The 20453-nt window shown below is 36.8% G+C and overlaps 1 long non-coding RNA gene across 3 annotated transcripts in view; it reads left to right on the forward strand.

Moving 5' to 3' along the window:
* The window catches only part of LOC120868019, a 305640-nt gene that overhangs the window by 99037 nt on the left and 186150 nt on the right, over positions 1-20453 (forward strand). For 2 of the 3 annotated variants that reach the window (XR_005722118.1, XR_005722116.1), the window contains exons 2-3: positions 16841-16974; positions 17087-17165. This is a non-coding gene — a long non-coding RNA (uncharacterized LOC120868019). Of the gene's footprint in view, positions 1-8947; positions 9314-16840; positions 16975-17086; positions 17166-20453 lie in introns of those variants that run through there. The other variant, XR_005722117.1, reaches the window with a different exon arrangement.

Consider the following 20453-nt stretch of genomic DNA (forward strand, 5'->3'; position numbering starts at 1 on the left):
ACTCTCAAGAGTCTTCTCCAACACCACAGTTCAAAAGCATCAATTCTTTGGCACTCAGTTTTCTTCACAGTCCAACTCTCACATTCATACATGACTACTGGAAAAACCATCGCCTTGACTAGATGGCAAAGCCTTTGTTGGCAAAGTAATGTATCTACTTTTCAGTATGCTATCTAGGTTGGTCATAAATTTTCTTCCAAGGAATAAGCGTCTTTTAATTTCATGACTGCAGTCACCATCTGCAGTGATTTTGGAGCCCCCAAAAATAAAGTCTGACACTGTTTCCACTGTTTCCCCATCTATTTCCCATGAAGTGATGGGACCAGATGCCATGATCTTCATTTTCTGAATGTTGAGCTTTAAGCCAACTTTTTCACTCTCCTCTTTCAGTTTCATCAAGAGGCTTTTTACTCAGCCATAAAAAAGAATGCAATAATGCCATTTGCAGCAACATGGATCAGTCTAGAGATTATCATACTAAGTGTAATAAGTCAGAGAGAGAAAGACAAATATCATATGATATCACTTATCTGTGGAATCTAAAAAAATGATACAAATGAAGGGATAAATTAGGAGTTTGGGGTTAACATATGCACATACACTGCTATATATAAAACAGATCAACAACAATGACCTACTGTGGAGCACAGGGAACTATATTCAATATCTTCTAATAACATATAGTGGAAAGAATCTGATAAAGAATATATATACATACCATACATACACACCCAGGTGGCTCAGTGGTAAAGAATCTGCCTGCCCATGCAGGAGATGCAGGTTTGACCCCTGGGTCAGGAAGATCCCCTGGAGGAGGAAATGGCAACCCACCCCAAAATTCTTGCCTAGAAAATCCCATGGACAAAGGAGTCTGGCAGGCTACTGTCCATGAGATCACAAAGAGTCAGATACGTATTTTACATATATATATATCTGAATCACTTTGCTATATACTTGAAACTAATACAACACTGTAAATCAAATGCACTTCAATTTTTAAAAATTTAGAGAGAGATAGTGGTTTATTACCTGAGCACACATTGCCCTAGGTTACACAGCAGAGGAAAGCAAACTCTGGAAGATCTGAACCTCTGTGTGGAATTGCCCCAGTGTAATAAGAAGCATGTGGTAGTGGGGCAGTTTATAAACATCCAAATAATTTTACACATTCCTTAAATGAATCCTTGCAACAGCCTAGGGAAGCAGGCAAGGACACTTTGGTCCTTATTTTTCATGTAAGTAAATACAGGCTCAGATATTCAGAAACAGTCATAATTAAATTTATTGAATTAAATAAATGAATCTGTCCCACTTCTGTCACGTGTATATGTTGATAGCTAGTCATTGGCCTATGAATGTTTCAATTTTAGTTGAGAGTAACGATCATGGAGCTCCCAAGTCTGTACCCATTGTTTCCCAGCATAAGACCTTGTATATAATGGACAATCTATAGATGGCAGTGGAGAGACTTAGTTATCTTTTAATAGAAGAGTCTTTGTCTAAGCAAATATTTTATATTAAGTAGCACGTCCACTGCTGCTAAGTCACTTCAGTCGTGTCCGACTCTGTGCGACCCCACAGACGGCAGCCCACCAGGCTCCCCCGTCCCTGGGATTCTCCAGGCAAGAACACTGGAGTGGGTTGCCATTTCCTTCTCCAGTGCAGGAAAGTAAAATGTGAAAGTGAAGTCACTCAGTTGTGTCCAACTCTTAGTGACCCCATGGACTGCAGCCTATGAGGCTCCTCCATCCGTGGGATTTTCCAAGCAAGAGTACTGGAGTGGGGTGCCATTGCCTTCTCCCAAGTAGCATCTCGAAGGGACTCAAAGCAGCTGAAGTGTTTATTTTCTTTAGGGATCAGGCCTTGGATGACAAAGACCGGGATCTCAACTCTGTTGCCTTGACCTGCTTAATTGTTTCCAAGAAGTGAACGGACATGGTTTTCAATCCTACTCTATTTCTTGGCCATCTGACTTGCACAAGTTAGTGTCTTTATCTGAAAAACGGGCCTAAAGATACTCTTATCTGGCTATACTTTGAGAACTAAATGAGTAAAACTACTTAGTTTGACAGTAGGTACTTGATAAAGGTTAACATTTTTATTTAAAGTGGCCAGCTAATAGTTTGATTTCCTAAGACTCACTTTGACATCCTCAGATCCAAAGTACAAAACTTAGTTCACAGGGAAGGAACCAGGTTCTGCCACTCAGTCCAGGCAAAAGGTGGCAAGTTCTGAGAGCATATGGATATATCATTCGCAGAATTCTTAGAACTGTTTGGAGCAATAGTTGAGAACAAGAGATAGTCTGCAAAACAAGCTAAACCAATGAGTGTCCGGCGGGGACAGAAGGAGCTATGTTTTCAGATCCTTATCTAAAGCTGGAATTGGCAGCTTTATTTTTAAATTTCCAATCTTATCTTTTCAACTACATCTTTATTTAAAACATGGAGGGCATAATGAACCAGGGAGATAACCTGTCATTTACTCAGACTCAAATTCAACTATTTTTGCATACTCTCATTTGAAGCTGATGATGACTTTTGAAGGATAAAAGGATCCTCTTATAGAGAATAATGCTGGGGGGCAGGTAGAGATTTTTAAAAAGATATTATCTGGACACATTGTCTCCCAATAAGTTGAGCTCATTAGATAAATGTGATTCCACTAAAGCATGATTTTCTAATTCATCGACTAATTAATCACGTGTTTAGTGACTGAAACAAAGTGATTTTACTCTATAGATACAGTAAATAACTACTTTGTAAGTGAAAAACACAATTTTTTTTTTCAAACAGATGAGCCTCTCCCTTGGAGATGCCCTGGATTAAATATTCTGCTTTAATCCAAAATTTCTTGATGTCATCAGGTTCTTCAGTTTAAATTTAGTATAAGTTGGACATTTAGTGTTTTCTCTTTCTTGCTTGCTGCCCATCACTCTGGCAGAACTATATTAGCATCCCTATTGGAGCACATAGTTCCCATTTTGCAATCTTTTCCTTTTCTTCCTTTTCTGACTGGACAGTGTGCTCCTTGAAGTGGAGAATCTATTTCTATTTTTGTCCTATTCACACTGGTTTATCTAGCACATAGTAGGTAAGCAATACATGTCCTTTGCAATGGAGTTGAGCAGCTTAGGTATTTCCTGCTGAGAAAGGCCAATCTTGCCAATCATTGAGTAGCAACAAATTAGGTGAGTAGGAAAGGGAAGTGAGTGATATCATTTCACACGTGGTTCATCTAGGCATAGAGTACTGCATCTGGGAAATACACTTCTCACTAATTGGAGGTATGTGAGCTTCTCTAGGTAGTTCAATAAGAATCCTTCACACTGAGATTTATTTGGTCACAGATTCCCTTTATTTTCTTTAATGTCACATTCTGCCTTGAGTGTTTCATGCCATAAAACACATGGTCAGGGAGCCTGTGACGAAGCCTCTGCTTCCTCAAGTTATTCCATCTTTTCCTATTGTTGTTGTGGTCCCGCATCTTCAGCAGTAACTGAAGCATCCAGCATCCACTGATTATGAAACACTTACAGCCTGCAGGCTGCAAGGCAGGCATTCACTTCAAGTCCAAACAAATAGAAATAGAGCTTCTCTCCTCTGGGCATTGGTCTTCACAATAACAGCAGCGTGTTGCTCTCATGGTAATCTCAATCTAAACAACCGATATTTAAAATGACATAAACTTCCCTTGGAAGTCTGGGAAGCTTGCTGAAGACCTCACGTGGTTCTTCCTGAATGCTTCAGTTCCATACTCCCTTTCGTTTTGGGTCACCAATGCTGCTCCTTTTCAAGAGCTGGCTTGGGAGATCGTCTGGATTTGATCCTGCTGGCCTGAGACTGCATACTTGGCTGCCTGGGACCTCCTGGCTCTGCTGATGATACTATACAGCAGGAGCAGAGAAGGAGTCTTAGTAATTCAGACACCCTCTGCTTAGCCAATTCACAGATATCATTGGGAACACACATACACACATAATATTATATATATACTGTGACCCATATGCCTATGTATTTTGTCTACTTATCTATTGTTTTCTACATATCACAATTCCAGGGACTGTCTTTTACCTTGTGTTTTGATTTGCAACCCCTGGAGTTGTATACTGCACATCCTGTACAACTGTACACAGCAGCTTTGATTGACTTTATCTAATATTCACTGAATACTTATTATATTCTAGACACTGTGCCAAGCCCTTTATATAAATGATTCCTCAATTTTCATAACAAATTTAAGAAGGGAACTGAGGTTCAGAAGCGACCTTAAGGAATTTAGACAAAAGTAACATTTCAAGGAAAAAGTAGAGCTGCAATGAGTGAAGATTATTTTTCAAGGAAAAACTAGAGCTGCAATGATTGAAAACTACTAATAAGTGTGGTCTACTTGTAGTTCTCAACTGCAGGACATTTCTTTCTAGGGAGGCATAACAGAACCTCCCTTCTGTGGGCAGGATGATGGAGTGGATGAGGAGGTTAATAAAAGCATAGTCAATGTTGGAGTTTAATAACTGGAAATTGAAAAGCAACTTACAAATTTTATGATACAACTGAGGGAAAGTAAAGCTTGACAAATGTTGCCATGTGGTCATCTACAGAAGGTAGGGTCTAAATTCTGGGCTTCAGTGACTCTGCATGGTGAGAGGCAGGAAGAGGTGAGGCTCTCCCCACCTCCCCTGACCAACCAAGGCTCTGTTTCAGGAACTCTGCGGGTTGATGTGGGATACTTAGGTTTATCAAAGGGGATGGGTTGTAAAAGATTAATAAACTCCCATCTAATGAAACCAATAATTGCCAAATTTCTACTACTTTGAAGTTCTGTTGACCCAGAAAAAGCTGAAAGTTGTGTTTTCGTTCTGTTATTCTGATACAATGTGCTGAACAATGACTCTGTCTTCCACTTTCCCTCTGTGAAGTTCTAGATGGGTAAAGCTGGACACTGCACAGAATACACACATTCCCTGTGATCACTGTGAAAATCAGACCTTAAAACTAAAGAATTTGTGGTACTATAAGCAAAACCAGCATTGCAAGGCCAAACAAAGATTAGAAAAGAGGTATCTGAACTGAAAACAGCAATAAAATGCTTTCCCATACATGGCTATCTAGGAATCTTTCTCCAAAATTGGTAGATTCACTTTAGTTCAGTTCAGTTCAGTCGCTCAGTCATGTCTGACTCTCTGTGACCCCATGAACTGCAGCATGCCAGGCCTCCTTGTCCATCACCAACTCCCGGAGTCCACCCAAACCCATGTCCATCGAGTTGGTGATGCCATCTAACCATCTCATCCTCTGTTGTCCCCTTCTCCTCCTGCCCTCAATCTTTCCCAGCATCAGAGTCTTTTCAAATGAGTCAGCTCTTCGCATCAGGTGGCCAAAGTACTGGAGTTTCAGCTTCAACATCAGTCCTTCCAATGAACACCCAAGACTGATCTCCTTTAGGATGGACTAGTTAGATCTCCTTGCAGTCCAAGGGACTCTCAAGAGTCTTCTCCAACACCACAGTTCAAAAGCATCAATTCTTCAGCGCTCAGCTTTCTTTATAGTCCAACTCTCACATCCATACGTGACCACTAGAAAACCATAGCTTTGATTAGACGGACCTTTGTTGGCAAAGTAATGTCTCTGCTTTTCAATATGCTGTCTAGGTTGGTCATAACTTTTCTTCCAAGGAGTAAGAGTCTTTTAATTTCATGGCTGCAGTCACCATCTGCAGTGATTTGGGAGCCCAGAAAAATAAAGTCCGACACTGTTTCCACTGTTTCCCCATCTATTTCCCATGAAGTGATGGGACCAGATGCCATGATCTTCATTTTCTGAATGTTGAGCTTTAAGCCAACTTTTTCACTCTCCTCTTTCACTTTCATCAAGAGGCTCTTTAGTTCTTCTTCAGTTTCTGCCATAAGGGTGGTGTCATCTGCATATCTGAGGTTATTCATATTTCTCCCAGCAATCTTGATTCCAGCTTGTGCTTCAACCAGGCCAGCATTTCTCATGATGTACTCTCCATATAAGTTAAATAAGCAGGGTGACAATATACAGCCTTGACGTACTCCTTTTCCTGTTTGGAACCAGTATGTTGTTCCATGTCCAGTTCTAACTGTTGCTTCCTGACCTGCATACAGGTTTCTCAAGAGGCAGGTCAGGTGGTTTGGTATTCCCATGTCTTTCAGAATTTTCCACAGTTTATTGTGATCCACACAGTCAAAGGCTTTGACATAGTCAATAAAGCAGAAATAGATGTTTTTCTGGAACTCGCCTGCTTTTTCCATGATCTGGCGGATATTGGAAATTTGATCTCTGGTTCCTCTGTCTTTTCTAAAACAAGCGTGAACATCTGGAAGCTCATGGTTCACGTATTGCTGAAGCCTGGCTTGGAGAATTTTGAGCATTACTTTACTAGCATGTGAGATGAGTACAACTGTGTGGTAGTTTGAGCATTCTTTGGCATTGCCTTTCTTAGGGATTGGAATGAAAACTGACCTTTTCCAGTCCTGTGGCCACTGCTGAGTGTTCCAAATTTGTTGATTAGACCAAGAAAATCATAGCTACCTACATTGAAAAGGCCTCTGAAAACTATTTATGACAACTGTTACAACTTTAAGTAGAAAATCAAGGCCCAACCTGGGTTTACCTGAGGCTGCAGAGAGAGAAAGTGGCTGCGCTGAGATTGGAACCACTGCATCCTAACTTTTGGCTCATTCTATCAGATTATCTAGTGAAGAATGGAGCCCTCTTCATCACATTATCGACCAACAAACGGAGTGCCTTTTTCCTATGCTTATCATACTGTGTTTTTAACAGATGGTGTTATTTGGCAGATGTCTTTTAAACTATGGCCTGAAACCGAAGTGAGATGGTAGCATACTTTGTTGTTCTGGATTCCCCAAATAGTCTTCACCTTCTTTGGGGGAAATAACAGTACCGCTGACCTCTAAACAATACTGGTCCGCTTACATGTAGATATTTTCAGTAATATGTACTATACTGCTACATTTACGTGGCCTTTCCAGGTGACTGCCCAGGCAGGAGCCACAGGAACCCCAGGGTGATCCCTGGGTTGGGAAGACCCCCTGAAGGAGAAAATGGCAACAACTGCAGTATTCTTGCCTGGAAAATCCCAAGGACAGAGGAGCCTGGTGGGCTACAATTCATGGAGTCAAAAAGTTAGACACAACTGAGCACTCACTCATACTACATCGATGTAGTAAAGATTCAACCAATCTGTACATGTGGACACTTGGATATGGAATTGTTGTTTAGCTGCTAAGTTGCGTCCAATTCTTGTGTATGGACTGTGGCCCGCCAGGCTCCTCTGTCCACGGGATTTTTCGGGGAAGAATACTTGAGTAGGTTGCCATTTCCTTCTTTAGGGGATATTCCTGACTCAGAGATCAAACCTGTGTCTTCTGCTTGGTAGGCGGATTCTTTATCACCTAGCCACTGGCTATAAAATTTTATGCAGATTTTTGACTAAACAGAGGTTTGGCACCCCCAGCCCCAACCTTCCTGGCATTGTTCAATGGGTCAACCTAATCTAATATACATCTGATCTTAGTATTCTGTTACCTGGCTAGCAAGTTGGCATGTGACCCATGCTAATGCTATCAGAGACCTTCCCTGGATTTGTCTAAACTTGAAGTCTTTTTCGCTCTGGTCAAGGAACCGACAGCATAAGAGCAGTGAGGCCACTAGTTACTATGAACTCTACTCTGTGAAGAAGCACACTTCATTCATTGTTTAAATGTCCAAGTTCAAATGTTCACTCTGCCTCTTCTTACATGACTTCTATAAGCCTCAGCTTCTTCACCTAAATATAGGCCTATCAGGGTGAAAATTCAGTTATATGATGTATTAAAAGCACCATTTAGAGTGCCTGATACATAATAAATGCTGAACAAAACAAAGAATGGAAGGTAATTAAGGTTCCTACTATACTTCTTTCTATGGATTTTGAATAACTATATTGCTATGTGTTCTTATTCTATTCATGAGGTTCTTGGCAAAGTTAATCTACACCACTCACAGTGGTTTACAAATAGCTGAGCTTTGCTGCACATAGAGTTTGTACAGTAACTAGTCAGGTGAATATGATGAATAAAGTCTACTCTTGTTGGAGTGTGCTAGGTGGGAGGCAAAGGAGTATCAGGGGTCTTAGTGAGACACAGTCAGCAATTTCAGCTCTCTACCAAAAGTAAAGATGAAAGATGGTGGAGAATGTTGTCTTTCAAAACCTGGGCCCATCTTCTGTCCTTTGGGGAAACTGTGGCTTTTGTGTATTTCTACTATAGCCATGACTGTAGCTCAGAAACTTTTTGAAAGTAAACTTAAATACTTTTCCAGCCCAGCTATGAGAGACAACTGCTGTGCTTAAAAAACAGGTGCAGTTTTTCATTTACTCAATGACATTTATTTGGTACCTATTACATAGCTTGGTTCTTTCAAAGTAGCTGGAGATAGCAGTGATGGATAAATATCCCTACCACTTTTAAAGTCTCCCCTTCTTTCGTTATGGAGGTGAAATTCACACATAAAATTATTCATTTAAAAGTGAAAAATTCAGAGGCATTTAGTACACTTACCATGTTGTGCAACCACCACTTCTGTCTAGTTCTAAACCATTTTTATCCCCCAAAAGGAAAACTTGTATGTGCCAAGTAGTTGCTTCCTACTTTCCCAAACTCTGCCTCTGACAACCACCAATGTAGGTTCTGTCTCTTTGAATTCTTCCTACAAATGGAGTCATACAATGTATGACCTTTTGTGCCTGGCCTTTTTCAGTTAGCACCATGTTTTCAAAGTTCAACTGTGTTGTACTTGCCTCTTTTTAAAGGCTGAATAACATTCCATTGTACATATATATATATCACACTGGGTTTGTCCATTTCTGCTAATGGACATTTGGGTTCTTTCCACCTTTTGGCTATGGTGTATAGTGCTGCTATGAACTTCTATGTACATGTATTTGAGTATTCTTTCAATTCTTTTGAAAAGAATTGAAGGTATACACTCCAAGGTATACACCTTGCAGTGGGACTGCTGGGTCATAAAGAAATTCTATGTTTAACTTTTTAAGGAATTGTCAAACTGTTTTCCAAACTGGCTAAACCTCTTTATGTTCCTACCAGCAATGTATGAGGGTTTCAATTTCTCCATATTTTTCTTACACTTGTTATTTTTTATATTTTTCATTATAGCCATCACAGTGGGTGTGAAGTAATGCCTCACTGTTAATTTTGTTTTCCCTCATGACTAACAATGTGGAACATCCTTTTTGTGCCTGTTGGCCATTTTTACTTCTTTGGATAAAGGTCTGTACAAATCCTTTGCCTATTTTTAAATAAGTTTTGAAAAATCTTTTTGTTGTTGAGCTTAAGAGTTCTTTATAGACCCCTACGAAATGTATGATTTGCAATTACTTTATCCCATTCTGTGGGTTGCTTTTTCTCTTTCTTGATAATGTCCTTTGATGAACAAAAGCTTTTAATTTTATGGAAGTCAAGTTTCTCTACTGTTTCTCTCGTTGCTGGGTCATGTACGAGCCCATGTGTCAAATTAAAGTTCATGGAGATTTAGTCCTACAGATTTAGTTGTCTCCTACGAATTTTGTAACTTTAGCTTTTATGTTTATGTCACTGATGCATTTTGAGTACATGGTGTGAGGTAAGCATCCAGCTCCACTCTGTGACAAATGAGTATCTAATACATCTACCATTTTGAAGAAAGGAAACATAATATTATGAACATAGTTAAAAAGTAAATTCCCAAGAGGAGTCTAAGGAGACAACTAAGGAGTCTAAGGAGACAACTAAATACAATATGGTACCTAGATGAGATCAGGTACCATGTTACAAAAGATGGTACGTATTACAATTACATACTATGGAAGGCAATCTGCAGATTCAATGCAATCCCTATCAAATTACCAATGGTATTTTTCACAGAACTAGACCAAAAAAAATCTTAAAATCTGTATGGAGACACAAAAGACTCCAAATACTCAAAGCAATTTTGAGAAAGAAAACTAGAGCTGAAGGATTCAGGCTCCCTGACTTCAGCCGATACCACAAAGCTATAGTCATCAATCAGTATGGTACTGGCACAAAAAAAAATGGAAATACAGATCAATGTGGATTCATTTTTTAATTAATCTATGACATGGAGGCAAGATTCACACAATGTTGGAAAGACCATCTCTTCAACAAATGGTGTGGGGAAACTAGGCAGATACATGTAAAAATATGAAATTAGATCATTCTTTAACACCATACACAAAAATAAGCTCAAAATTGTTTAAAGACCTAAATGTGAGTCTGGACGTTATAAAGCTCCTAGAGGAAAACATAGGCAGAACACTCTCTGACATAAACTGTAGCAATACCTTTTTTAGTCTGTCTTTCAGAATAAAGGAAATAAAAACAAAAATAAACAAATGGAACCTACTGAAATTTAAAAGTATTTGCACAGCAAAGGAAACAATAAACAGAACAAAATACAACCCACAGATTGGGAGAAAATATTTGCAAATGATGTGACCAACAAGGGATTAGTCTTCAAAATTTATAAACAGCTCATGAAGCTTACCATCATCAAAACAACCCAATTAAAAAATGGACAGAAGACCTACATTTCTCCAAAGAAGATATACAGATGGCCAAAAGGCACATGAAAAGATGCTCAGCATTGATAATTACTATAGAAATGAAAATCAAAACTATAATGAGATACCATGTCATATCAGTCAACATGGCTATCATCAAAAAAATTCACAAACAATAAATGCTGGCGAGGGTGTAGAGAGAAGGGAACCCTTCTGCACTACTGGTGGGAATATAAATTGGTATAGCCACTATGGACAATAGTATGGAAGTTCCTTTAAAAACTAAAAATATAACTACCATGCTGCTGCTGCTAAGTTGCTTCAGTCGTGTCCAACTCTGTGCAACCCCACAGACGGCAGCCCACCAGGCTCTCCCATCCCTGGGATTCTCTAGGCAAGAATACTGGAGTGGGTTGCCATTTCCTTCTCCAATGCACTAAAGTGAAAAGTCAAAGTGAAGTCGCTCAGTTGTGTCCAACTCTTAGCGACCCCATGGACTGCAGCCTACCAGGCTCCTCCATCCATGGAATTTTCCAGGCAAGAGTACTGGAGTGGGGTGCCATTGCCTTCTCCAAGAGCTGCTATATGACCCTACAATTCCACTCCTGGAAATATACCCAGAGAAAAACATGGTCTGAAAGGATACATGTATTCAACTCTTTGACATATGAATATCTAATACATCATTTTGAAAAAAGAAAACATAATATTATGAACATAGTAAAAAGTAAATTCCCAAGAGAAGTCCAAGGAGACACGACAACTAAATATAATATAGTACCTAGATGAGATCCTGTGACAGAAGATAGACACTAGTTCAAAACTAAGGAAACCAGAGTGAAGCATAAATTTTAGTTAACAATAATGCATCAGTCTTGATTTATTAATTGTGACAAATGTACCATATTAAAATAAGAAGCTAATATTAGGGCAAACTGAGTGTGAGGTTTATGGGAACTCTTTGTGCTCATTTTATAATTTTTCTATAAATCTAAAACTCTTATAAAATAATTTAAAAGTTATTATAAAAAGGTTAAGTGATTGTATTAAAAACAACTGCAATACCTAGGATAAACCTCATGAAAGATGTGCAGGATCTCGACACTGAAAACTATTACACTCTGCTGAGAGCAATGTAAAGAGAGCTGGCGAGCTATATCATGCTCACGGATTGGTAGATTCAGTATCATTAAGATGTCAATGCTGTCACACCTGTTAATGATTTAATGACATCCTAGTCAATGATTTAAAAAAGGAATAAAATTGGAAGCGTTGCACTCTCTGATTTTAAGCCTATTATAAAGCTCCAATAATCACAACAATATAATACTAACAGAAGTATTGACATATAGATCAATGGACCAGAACACAATCTGGAACAAAACTAACACACCTGTGATAAACTGAATTGTTTTCATTAAATATGGTGGGAACACTGGACAGTCATATTAAAAAATAAATTATGTTTACCTCATGCCATAAACCAGAATTCATAGATCCTAAAGCCTAAAGGTAAGCCAAAACTACAGTATTTTTAGAATAAAATACAGGATAAAATTTTTGTCACTTTGGAGTAGGAAAAGATTTCTTAGACTAAATGTAAATCAAAAAGTGATACATTGGGCATTATTGAAATTAAAACTTTTTGCTCTTCAAAGGACAGCATTAGGAAAATGAAAAGGCAGGCTATATATTAGAGGAAAATATTATCAACACATGCCTCTGACAGAGGCCTTATATCCAGAATATATAATCCAGAATATAGTCAGTCCTTTTAAACTCAGTCTGAGCGACTGAACTGAACTGAATTGAATAAGATGACAATTCAATCAAAACACATAATAAAGACTTGAAAAGGTACTTTCTAAAAGAAGATACATAGCTAATAAATACATGACAAAATACTTAACATCATATTAGCCTTCAGGGGAATGCACAATAAGACAAATGAGATGCCACTGGACAGTAATAAAATGGCTAAAGTTAAAATTTCTAACAACTGCAAGTATTGGTAAGGATATGGAGCAACTGGAACTCTTATACATTGCAGACAGTTGTGTAAATGGTACCTCTTTCGGGGAAAACACTTTGGCAGCTTTTTAAAAACGTTAAACACTATATGACTCAGCAATTTCATTCCTAGGCATTTACCTAAGAGAAATTATGACTTAGGTCCACAAATAAATCTGGACCAGAATATTACAACTGCCTTATTTGTAATAGGTGACAACTGGAAACAATTTAAATGTCCATCAATAGATAAGTAGATAAACACACTGAGGTATATTTATGCAGTGTTATATTAAAAGGTATATTACAGGGACTTCCCTTGTTGTCAAGTGGCTCTTTGTTCCCAATGCAGCGGGCCTGGTTTCCATGCCTGGTCAGGGAACTAAATCTCACATGCTTCAGCTAAAGATCCTGAGTGCCCCAACTAAGACCTGGCCCAGTCAAATAAATAATAAATATTAAAAAATAAAAGGTATATTATAAAATATAAATGGTATGTTTATAACATATGAAAAACATACATGATAGACATATATTTATTCAAATGGAAATAAATGAAATTGGCTCTTTACTTAACTCTACACACAAACATGAAATGCACATGGATTAAGACAAAAGCTAAAACAAAAAAATTTTAATTATTAGAGAAAACTATAGAAGAATATCTTTATAATACTGATATAGGGAAAGAGTTTCTAAAAAAGATCAAAGGCTTGAAAAAAAAAAGATTGGTGAATATGATTACCTTAAAATTCATCAAAGCAAATTAAGAATAAAAAGAACTGTAATTAGAAAGAATTTAAAATACAACAAGAATAAACATCTATATGATAATATAATTTCTACAGATCAATAAAAAATGAATAAATAGTAACATGCATAAATGAAAACACCCAGTGGCTGATAAGCTTATTAAAAAATGTTCAACTCTTTTGAATTAAAGAAAACACAAATTAAAATCAGTAACATAATCAGTGCTCCTTCTGGCAATAGCATACTAACAAATTTTAGAAAAATTCTCTTTCTAAGAGTAACTAGACAAACTCAGTATTTTTTTAAAAATCTTGAAAACACTGACACAGTAGGAACTTTCAATTCTAGGATTGGAGAGAGACTGAAAATCCAAGGAAAGGAGCTTGAAATCTGAATTATGTTTCTCATTAACAAATTTGTTGATATGAAAGGAACAGTTTAGAGTTTCAAACTATTTCTACAGTTTTTCAAAGTCAATTCTCAGCACAAAAAATTATCAAAACACACAAAAAGATGAGATAAGTAATAACCAAGGGCAAATAATAAGTATTAAAAATAGACTCACACAGGACATCCTGAGTTATTCAGACATGGATAGTAAAATAATCAGGATGAATAGGTAAAAATATTAATGAATGAAATACAATGGTAAAACAATGGGATCAAGTGGTAACTGGAGAATGGAAAAAGTGTAACAACTGAAATTAAGAACACAATCAATGGGATTAATAGAAGTTAGACACAGGTGAAAAGAGAATCAGGGTAGGGGGAGATAGAACACAAGAATGAAGAGGTGTTATTTCCCAATATGATTTTGAGGCTAGCATATCCTTTAATACAAAAAGCTGACAATCATGTTCCAAGAAAGTAAACCTATAGGCCAACCTTTTACATGAAAACAGATTTTAAAAATTCTAAGCAAAGTATCAGAATACTGAATTCAGCAATATTCAAAAAGGATACTACACTACAAAAATGCTGAATTTATTCTAGGACTGCATGCTTGGGTTAACATTCAAAAATTAATCAATACAAATCAACATATCATAGCATGAAGGAGAAAATGCATATAAGTAACTCAACAGCTGCATAAAAAGCACTTAAAGTCTATACGCTTTCATGACAAACTATAGCAAACCAGTAATGAAAGGAAACTTCGTTATTCTAAAAAATCATTTGTCAAAACTTATAATAATATATTTAATTGAAATACTGACTTTTACCTCAGACCAAGAATAAGACAAACGTGCCTATTATTACCTCTTCTATTTAATGACATACAGTTGGTCTTATCCTTTATTCCTATCCTTCAGGAATACTCTTGTATATAGTTTTTCAAATCAACAAAAATAGTCAGACAATTCAAGAGATGGTACTTTATAAATATGATATTAAACAACAAATGAACTTTTATGGAAGTGCTCACTTTCATTACTCATCAAACAAGTAGAAATTAAAAGCACAATGTGAAACAAAGCAGAATAGCTGTGGTAGGGCAAATTGTATTTTCCCTTTGGATAATTATGTGACTGTACCTACTATAATTATACTTATATGTATCTTATGAGCCAGCAATACCCAACACAAACATATGCTTCAAAAGACATATACATAAATATGGTGTTAAACAAATACTAGAAATAATTCAAATTGTTGAAATAAATAAGTATAAGCAAATTTGATGTAAACACATCCAAACAAACCATGCAACGATAAATGGTACTGAATTACTGCTTTGCACAACAGAAATGAGTCTCACAAACATCATTAAGCAAAAGAATCCAGACACAAAGGTATGTGTCTTAGGGTACCATTTTACAGCAGAATTGTTTGTAATAGCAAGAATCTAAAGATAATCCTGATATCTACAAACAGAAAAATGGAGATGCTATGAAGTACTTATAAAACAGAAGTTTAGAAATATTGAGAATGGACAAAGTAGTATTTCATGCATAGATACATGAAGTAAAAAAAGCAAGTCTTAGAAGAAAATTGGATGGCATGATAATAAACTAACATACTGCTTGGAGAGATCTGTAGCTATCTAATGATAAAACCCAAATTCAAAATAGTAGTTTTCTTTTATAGAATGTAAGCTCCATGAGTCAGGGCTTTTTATCTTTTTTTATCTTACTGTTTTGTAGTGTCCAGAACAGTGCTTGATATGCAATACTCATTTAAATAAATGCTCTTGAATAAATAAATAAATGAGGGGCGAGGGGCTCATAGAGGGAGTTGCAGCAGATCGGTGGAATTCAGGTACTTAAGCTGGGCAATGCGTAGCCAGGGTACAAGGAATAGTGTTCCTTATAATACATATACGTGAGATGCAGTTTTCTGTATTGTAAAACATAATATTCTTTAAAAATAAAAACATGCTACTTAACTTTCATATTGCAAAGCTATGTAAATATAAAACAGACATCCTTACCCCATATCTCAGACTCAATGTATTCCTGCCTTTGCCTTGGCCTTCATGGGAAGTAGGAACACAGAGTAAAATGGTGGATGGTAGTCATAGGAAGAGCCCCAGAGAGACTGGCTGACATCATATTGTAGGTTAAAAAAGAAGATGAAAAATCAGCACAAATCAAAGTGTACATATTGATACATCCTGCTTTGTGCCTGAGTGGGAGCTAAGGAGTGAAGAATAAAGAAATATAGGTGGGTCCACTTGGGGGAATTTAAGGTCATGGATGACTTGTAAGAGGATCAGTATTTCTTTCTTATTTCTTCCCTTTCATCAGCTCCAAAGAGAAGTTCCATAGTATATGCAAAAGTCTCCTATAAATGAATCAGTACAAAATACCTATACAAGTGTGTCCCCAAAATACTGTCTTGGAAAGAGGAAACTTGACCAATCTAACTACATGTACTAGTCTGCCAAATACACCATGAAAATCAACTGGAAATCAGTCCTGTTCTTTAGTTTCTTTAAACTTTTTTCTTCTTTCAAAAGCAAGCCATCTGTTTAATCAACCTAGAGGGTGAATGTTCTACTATTGTGCCCTTTTCCAGTAAATTCTGGCTGAATGCCTATGATGTGCCTAATACCTTATGGATATGTGGAAAGCAGTAAGTTCTAGTTCAAAAGCAGCACAAATACAGAGCAAAGTGTATACCACAACTCACTTCATGAGTGATGAAACTGGGTAATTTCACTCCTTGCCATGTTATCCAGAAATCTACTTTGGTAGTATTCAATGTCATATGTATGTTATCTTAAGAACTTTTTATTCATTAGGATAACTTAAGGATGTTACAGAGATAAGTTACCAACTTCAGAAAGATATTTTATGATAAGTACACAGTCTTCAAAGAATTGCTATCAAAATATGTAAAAATGTCTACATACCAGTAACACAAACAATCCAAGAGAAAAAAGTATAGAAAATAGGAGTAAACGTCTCACAGAGGAGAAAACACATATGTACAACAGATGTATAAAGAAATGTTCAATATCATTACTCATCAGGGAAATATAAATGAAGATCACAAGGAGACACCATTTTCCTGATATCTGAGTGGCCAAAATGAAGAAGGCTGACAGTACCAAGAAGCAGAAAGGACGTGGATCCATAGGATTTCATATACATTACTGGTCAGAGGGTAAGTTGGTGCTATCTTATTAAATTCCAGTTTGGTATTCTCTCTAAAAGTTATGGATTCACATACTCTATGATATGTGTTCTACAGTGAAATGTTTGTCCACGTCCAACAGGATGCAAGTACTCAAAGGCTCAGAGCACTGCTGTACACAGTGGCAAAAACATCATGACCACTCAAGTACCTGCTGATGGGTGAGTGGATGCTTAAACTATGATATAGTCATCAGTGGAAAACAGCAGTCAAACCAAGTGAACTACAACAGCATACAACAATAAGATGACTCTCAGCAACATGCTATTAAATGAAGAAAGCTCCCAGTATTGCCAAAGCATGATATGCTTTTTATAAAATTAAAAATGAGTAACATAAGAAAATGAGATTTGGAATATACAGCAGCATGATTATAGTTAACAATATTATATTAGAAATCTGAAAATTGCTAGAGAGTAGATTTTTAAAATCCTTATCACACAAAAAATTTTGCAACTATGTTTACTGATGGATGTTAACTAGACTTATCCGGTGATTATTTAACAATACATACAAGTATCAAATCATTATGTTGTATACCTGAACTAATACAGTGCTATATATAATTATATCTCAATTAAAAAAGGAAATATACTTTTATTGTTTTGATATGCAATTATATCTACTTTATTTAAAAAGTAGAACATATTTAAAAATTGAATTGTTAATTATGTTCCACGATATTAAAAAAAATAAAGCTTAGAAATATACAGGAAAGTAAACTATTTAAATAGGAAGTGAGAGAACAGTGATCATTGTATGTAGGGTCAGGTACAAGGATGTAGAAGAAAAGAATCCATGTATCATATGGCTAGATGCTGCCTTTTGTGATGATCTTAGCTTCTGTTTTGCACAATGAATTTGGGGATGCTTATTAAGGTATAAAATAACAAACAAAATAAATACAAATGGGTAATGAAAAGATCACTGATTACTGTGTCATAGAATAAAGATTATAGTTAATTTAATCCTGTGCATCTGAGGTTTATAGTAAAACAAACTACTTGTTATAAAGAGCATATAAATGTAAAAAAATAGTAAGATAGTTTTTAAAAGTTTAAATGAGAACATCTGTGTACTGCTTCAAGTCATCCTTTGTATCAGTGTTCTGTGCAGTATGGTAACAAATGCCCTGACTTTTGAACAAGAGACAGTTTCCAGTTTCTCCTTTCAATGAATTTATGGTTGGTAGAAAAGGTAAACAAGCAGGTACTTATAACAGACCTAACTAAGGGATAGGATCGTCAAAAAGAAGTAAGAGAACACAAAGCAGGAAGTATGAAACAAGCCTGGGCATAAAGGAAGTCATCTTAAGAAGGTGTAAAATCTAACTGTGGAAAGGAAAGGATATTTTAGCCTTCTTTCAATGCCCTCCATGGGAAGGAGAGAGACAGTACTTTGGAAATCAACAAGGGTCTCATCATGCGGGGCCTTGTGAGCTACACTGTGGACTTGGGGCCTTATCTCAAGAGCCACAAGAAACCACTGAAGAGGTTAAGCCAAGACGTCACATGATCAGCTTCATAAACAGCAGAACCACAAGCAGAAAACCTCAGTTAAATTATATTTGATGCAGCTGTCCAGGCAGGCCATGGTGGTGACTGGAAGTAATGGCAGTTAGGAGAGAAGTAGGCTGAGTAGGGAGTTATTGAGGAAGGAAAATAAGAGGACTCAAATTTATTAAATACAAGGACCAGATAAGAGAGGCCAATCAATGATGATTTCGACTTTAGGTAGTGGGGAGGATGGTGGTGCTGGATGCTGAGACTTAAGAACATGGGAGAAAGCACAGTTATCTTCTTTCACAATGCATTTCATTTGGCTCGGACTTCCCTAGTGGCTCAGACAGTAAAGCATCTGCCTACAATGGGGGAGACCTTGACTCAGCATTGGTTCACAGGGTTTCACAAACCTTTTCACATGAAGCTGGCATTTTCTCAATAAAGCATGGCTCACAAACTCTAGAAACAACAGAGATCCTCTGTTTGTTTCCAAACACCTGGACAGAGCTGGTGAAGATGCTGTCTCAAGATACCTCAAAGGAGGAATGCTTAAATAAAAGTTCCTAACTCCATGACCTAACATTGAAAAAGCTGCTTCACTTTATTTTCTAAGTCGTTCCTGGATTTGTTACTTGCAAGGCTAACTATTGCTGTCATTGACTCCCCAATTATAAAATGAGGTAGGAGTTCCTCTGTGAATATTTTTCTTCTTTTTAAAAGCAAGATAACTACCTAAGCATGGCTCCACTGAGCAGTGCCTAACAGTATTTTAGTAATAATAGTATTTTGCTTTAGATACATCATAAAGCAATTGCACATACTCTTTCCTTTCATATGGTGGGTCATAAACATGTGGTATATGCAACATTAATTTCCTAGACAATGATTGTCAAGATGACATTTTCCAATCAGTGGCAAAATAGGTATGCATGGACCTATATCCATGTAAAGAGTGACTGGCCAGAAGTATGCTCATTTTATAGCTAATTCCCTCAGAAATCTTTAAAGCAAGATGGCCACAGAGTGATGCATTGCCAGGCTGTAAGAAATGTTGGCCCATTACCACTAGATCAGTCCCTGAAGGGTTACTGTTAATATTTGGCCTTGGAAAGAAAGTAGGCAATAAAAATCCACATTTAGGGTACTTTATATACTCATGTGCAAGTAAAGGGAAGGCTCAGTGAAGTTGAAATTGTTTATATAGCACATAATAAGGATCATTAATATTAGTTAACAATTCTCATACTGCAGCTGTGTGTTTATGTGGATGTAATACCACAAAACAGTAGAATGCAATTTGCTGTTGCTGAGATTAAAGTCTAACTCTGGCTTTGCCACTGAAGAAGCAATGTGACTTTGAACAAATTATTTAAATTCTCTAAATCTTAGTTTCTTCATTGATAAAATGGACATTATGCTACTTCCTTGGGTTTAATGAGTTAACATATGCAAAGAACTTGAAACAGTAACTGATGTATCTTTAAGCATTTCAAAAAATGGAGATAATGAAGTAAAGCAATGTAAATGTATAGTAATGATCCATTGCAGACTAATGACTTGATATCAGTTCTAGATGCCTGAGTATAATTAAAACACTGTATAATACTTAAATTTGTGGATAGCTGATTTTTTTTAACATAGTTTGCAGGAAACATAATAATATCATACTCCATTGACTCTCTCATGCACATTTAAAAATATTTAAATGTGAGGTCTTGATTTTACTTGCACGTACATATCAGAACTTCTAGAAAGGATGAGAGTAGCTTAGAAGAAAATTCCAGAGCCAATAATGGAACATTCTCTCTGGAAATGCCGCATCATCAATGTTCTCATTGACGTGGAGGATGACATCACAGAATATCCCTAAGGACGCTCATCCGCAAACTGATTCAGAAGAGCCAGATTCTGAATGGGAAGTTCTAGGAAAGATCTCCCATTTGTTTT

The sequence above is a fragment of the Oryx dammah genome, unplaced genomic scaffold (genome assembly GCF_014754425.2).
Source record: "Oryx dammah isolate SB20612 unplaced genomic scaffold, SCBI_Odam_1.1 HiC_scaffold_9, whole genome shotgun sequence".
Taxonomy (NCBI): domain Eukaryota; kingdom Metazoa; phylum Chordata; class Mammalia; order Artiodactyla; family Bovidae; genus Oryx; species Oryx dammah.